The sequence below is a fragment of the Idiotropiscis lumnitzeri genome, chromosome 6 (genome assembly GCF_059441095.1).
Source record: "Idiotropiscis lumnitzeri isolate Australia: NSW breed Sydney's pygmy pipehorse chromosome 6, RoL_Ilum_1.0, whole genome shotgun sequence".
Lineage (NCBI taxonomy): Eukaryota > Metazoa > Chordata > Actinopteri > Syngnathiformes > Syngnathidae > Idiotropiscis > Idiotropiscis lumnitzeri.
In genome coordinates, this window is record NC_142396.1 from 8744974 (window position 1) to 8750244 (window position 5271).

A 5271-nucleotide genomic window follows, 5' to 3' on the forward strand; every position below is an offset into this window, starting at 1 on the left:
CCAGTCCCTTCCTTCAAGCTGACACAAAGCAGAAGCGGTTAATGGTCATTAAGATAAGGGAGGAGATGGTAGGCAGCTCCTAGGACAGAGTTGAACCCAGAGGGAGCAACATTCAAACCAGTCATTTCTTCAGCTTTATGCAAATTTTAGACACAGCTGACTTTTTCGCGTTAGTAATATACTAAAGGCAACAATCAAAGCATCATCTTCACAATCTATTGAACAAGGAGGATGACGGTCGGACTGAAAGAAGGGAAGTCTAAATATTATGAGAATGAATTTGGAATTGAGATGAAAAAGGTTGTATTAGTAGGAAAAAACAAACCAGTTTGAACAAATATTTATTGACATTACTCTGTTAAAATCAGTGGTTGCTCTTCATACACTGGCGTCTTCATGTTGGTTTAACAATTTTGACGTTTGCTCGCTAAAATTATATTATTTATGTACTATGGAATCAATGTTTGCTTTAGCCTAAAAAAAAATCTAGTAAAAGTTTCTTTCATTTAGAAATACAGCTTTGTTTGTGTAACATTACATGTTGTTTGTAAAAATACAAAAAAACCTCAATGTAAATAAATGCGAGCTAACTAAAAATGATTTATTTAAAGCAACCATGACATGCGGAAGAAAATGACGATCTATTTAGTTTTGTATTCTATTTCTTCATCAATTTATAAATGCACTGGCCACAATATTAGGTAACCCTGCACAATTTAATTTAACCCCGCAAATGTTTCAACACAGTGCTTGGAAAAAAATATTTCACATCAGACACTGGATTTCTTATTTTGGGGGTCCACTACTAAATCTAATAAAGCAGCAATGACAATCGTCCGTATGTTTGGGAACATTTTCGCTTCGTGGAAGATCTGGCTTCATGGGATTGTTGACGTGGTTGTCATAGCAACAACAACAGACAGAGGTGAGTGGATGCTTCACTGACAGTTGACTGGCTTACAGAGAAGCACAAATCACGTTTAGTTTGTCAACAGCGTGTGATTACTCGCAACCAATCGCCATGCAAAGCGGTAGCCATAACACAACTTCACAGCATTCCATATATTGTTCCAAATTACTGTACATGGACGTGTAATTATAGCTTTAGTCATAAAACATAACTTATTTTACCATACAGTTGAACATAGGAGCTACTGCTTCAGTGCTCAAAGTGTTACATGACATTTGCACCAGTGCCAGAGGCAGTAAATCTGAAAACTGTTTCATCCCAGTTGGAGTTTCCATTGGTAATCTTCCACTGGTGCCGCAGCTATGTAGCAATTACGTCCAGAGGGAGGAGAACCAAAAATTCACTGACTGTGTGCAGTATATAAGGTAAATAATTTGTATTTCTATTGCATAAATAAAAAGATTCAATGATGTGATGAGAAACCCCTGAGACTGAGAGGATTATTAATTATCAAAATACCAGAAGTACTGCCTATTAAAAAAATGCAGGTGGAAAAGGAAAACTAAAACATCACTATGAATTCAAAACAGTGCTGGTCTTGTTGAATTTGAGCAGAAAGATGGAGAGGGCTTGTTTTTTTTTTCTTTTTTGGTACGCAGATTTTTTTTTTTTCTCCCCGACCCGCTTCTGCCTGTACGACAATGCAAGAGAGAGGCCGCCCAGGCCGGCTGGATCGCAGGGATTTCAGTAATATCCACAAGGGAGGCTTGTAATTACCGAGACAACAGCGTTGCCATCGGGTCAACCCCCCCCCCTCTCCCTTCTGACGCTGAACAGGCATTCTGTTAACGTGTCACTTGGGTTTACTTTGAAACCAGATCACCAATAAAAAGATGAGCGACCTTGTGTATCGACACTTGTGTAGATACGATTATATTTGTTTTTGAGAGTTGTTGACAAAACAGGAACGCAAAGTTTGTCATTTAAGTTGCTTAGTACATTAAACAAGCCATATAAGTGTTCTACTTGATTTGCCTCTAATTCCGCTAAAAGAGTCAGGCATGCTCCAGATGAACTACAGATCAGAGTGTAATGTTGCCACAGAACTGCATGTGATCACACACAGGAATGCATTTTGTCACTAGTTGCGCACACACACACACACACACACAATCTTGAGTACTAATTATTGGCTATCTTACCATCAGCGTGGAGGATGGCAGATGTGCGTCTTTTAGAAATGCGATCCTCCTCAGCCAAGGCTTGCATCAACATTTCCATCCAGAACAACTTTTATTTTCATCTGGCATGAAAATAGAACATAGGACTACAGTTAATGCAACGTTTGAAAAAAAAAAAAGAAGTCAATTTGACAGTGTAAATTAAAGGTTATGTGCAATGAGAGAATCTATGACAAATACAGATGCCTGATTATTGAAATCATTGAGTCTACATCAACGTGCAAAACACAGCCTATTTCGACTGCAAAGATGAGATCAACGATTCCTAAAGGCTGCCTCAATCAGCAATCAGTTGCACACAACCAACCAAAATAATACCACTAAAGGAATTGATTATTACCCCACATCCTATGTCCTGGAAATCCATCAAAAGCGACGATCTATGGCATTGGAAAATCCCCGTATTCTTTTGCTTGCTTGATATTTTAATTAACTACGAGGACAGGTCAGGGATGAAAGCAGACTCTGCTCTATGGCAACTGCAGTGTTCATTTGTGTAGCGCAAACATCTAAAAATAAACAAAGACTCGAGAATATTTGCTCAAACTCGGCGTGACCCATAATCATACCAGTAATGACAGTGTGTTTGCTTTGCCTAAACACTGAGGGCTGTGACCTGCTCGTATAAATGCACACATAAAAAACACAAGTCCGCCATCTCACACACGAGTATTGCAAGGTGAAAAATTATAATGTATTATAAAATGATTATACAAATGCTTTGGTTTGAGTCACTTAAACGACAAGAACAAAAATCAATTTATGACAAAGGAAAATATTAGGAGAATGTGGAGGGCTTTGAAATGTATTTGCAAAGATGATAGTTAATTGTGTGCCTTTTAAAAAGGGTACCATGAACATAAACCAACCTCATTTCAAATTAAATCAATGAATCATGGGAATAATAAAATCCTCATAACATGAAATGTACCTCAGATGGGTGTTTTTGAAAAAAAAAAAAAAAAAAAAAGAGTAAATACATTTGGGCCAACAAATTCAACAGTTTTGACACGTTCTTGATAAAGCTGCACTTGGCAGCATTTTGACCCCGAATATCTTTGACAATCGCCTTTTCATTTGATCATTTATGACTCACGCATTTTATGAAAAGCAGATTAACACTTTAGCTGTTCACAATAGGAATTCTTGCTAGCCTCTGAAAAATAATTTTCAGACTGGAATCGAATTTCCCACGCGCATTCTGTAGCTGTGACACCACGTTCATGCCGCTCCCCATTTTAATATTTTATTTAGTTATTCATTTGTTTTCTGGGTGCTCTTTTAAGTTTTATTTACACTTGAGCTTTGATAGTTGAATAAAAACCACGGTTTGAAATCAATGAATAATTGAATCGTGATTTCGTTAATAATCAAAATTAGTGTCATTATTACTTCTGCCATAATCAGTTTGGTTACCTACTCATTATTTTTTTTTCTTATTTTAGAAATATGCCGACTCATAAGCACTCAAGAATTTTTAAAAATTTAAATAAAAAAAACTTCAATCATGTGTTCATTGATGCCGCCACGAAAAAGGCAAAGAAAAAGAACAGAAGGGTTCCAGTGAGAGCAAAGAGTGATGGTAATTATGACCATCGATCCAGAATTGTAACTTGTGCCAAAAAGATAAAATACAACATAGATATCTGTCCTTGAAGCTCGGTACGAAATGGACCAAAATGAAGCGCAATGCAGGAGGATTTGTGAAAGGATTTCAGTGTATTATGATCTGTTCACGCCTTCAGTATGATTTAGTTGAGTATATGACAGGATATTAAAACGATATTAAACCTTTCCTAGTACCGTACTTTCTGGACCATAAGACGCACTTGTATAAAACACGCAGAAACTCCTTGGGGGGGAAAAAAAGATGCACAAGCTGCACCAGACTATAAGCCGCAGTTTTCTATGTTGAAAAAAAATAGTTGTTTACGGCATATACTGAACGATTTTGTACTGTGAATGCACATGAAGGTACATAAACAGTTAAAACAGTGCCTCTTAACACGCCAACAACTTTGCTAATTAAACAGAACAGACCCAAGAGAAAAAAAAAAAAATTTTCTGAACCATAGAGCGCCCCTACTGGTGAAAGAAAAATCCACAGAAAAGCTGCACCGCTGTATTAGCCGCATGGTTCAAAATCTAGAAAAAAGTAGCGTCGTAAAATACGGTAATTCAATCTAAAATGTCCACCAACAGCCAGAAACATGAGTACACTTCAGTTACGAGCGCATTCCAATAGGTTGTATGATCTGAAAAAAAAACAAAACAATAATAATCATCTGTATTGTGTATGGGAGCATTTCATTGGTAGATGTGAGAGGTAATCCTTAATAATGTCCCCAACTAAAAAGCAATGTCAGCTGCATTTGGTGTTAATGAGGAGAGCGAGGAGAGACTCACCTCCCAGGCACATGCAGTCATCCTCCCCTCTGCAAACGTTGTCATATATCACCTGTCAGAGTCAGTGGTGAGTAATCAATGTGTTTTTATGTTTTAGTATAAACAGTAGGATTGTTTAGTAAATATGTGTATGACTGTTTCAAATGTGGACTCACCTTGAGCAAGCATCTCTTTCCACTTCCTTGAGTGATGTTTTAGTTGTTAGCGTTTCCCCCCTCAGCTGTCCAGGTTCTCCCCCCCCCGCCACTTCCACTCATCCAAACGTTCGCCCACAATGCACCTGGAACAAGGCCAGTGTTGCTGTTAATTTGGCTTCATTATTAAGTTAAATCCAGCACAGGCCGTGGTGCTGGAGCTAATGAGCAGTGCAAAGCTGGCTGTGCTACTCCCAGCCTCCCTGCCCCAGCTATTAGATAAATTAGAGAGTGGAAAATGACTGGAGGGTTGTGGAGGCATTAATTGAAGACATGAATGAAGCTGTCTCTGATCAGAGTAAACCCAAAACTCAGACTGGGAAGATTTCAGTCCTCTCAACCAGACAGAGTGGTCCAATTTGGGAACAGAACGTCCTTTCGGTTTAGCAATCTCCACATGTTGAGGACGCAATGTTGTATTCAGGAGCACAACCACGGTAAACAAAATGTCTTGATGATGTACGATGATAAATTGTCAAACCGCATCTATTGTACTTGAGTCGGGTTTTGTGTTTAGACG

The 5271-nt window shown here is 38.2% G+C and overlaps 1 long non-coding RNA gene across 1 annotated transcript; it reads right to left on the bottom strand.

Annotated features, from left to right (window-relative positions):
- Window positions 1–4350: 4350 nt before the first annotated feature.
- Window positions 4351–4772, bottom strand: LOC148335082 (uncharacterized). The gene is made up of 3 exons (XR_015844097.1): window positions 4713–4772; window positions 4558–4609; window positions 4351–4406 (listed from the first exon to the last, which is right to left on the bottom strand). It is a non-coding gene; the product is annotated as an uncharacterized LOC148335082 (long non-coding RNA).
- Window positions 4773–5271: the final 499 nt, after the last annotated feature.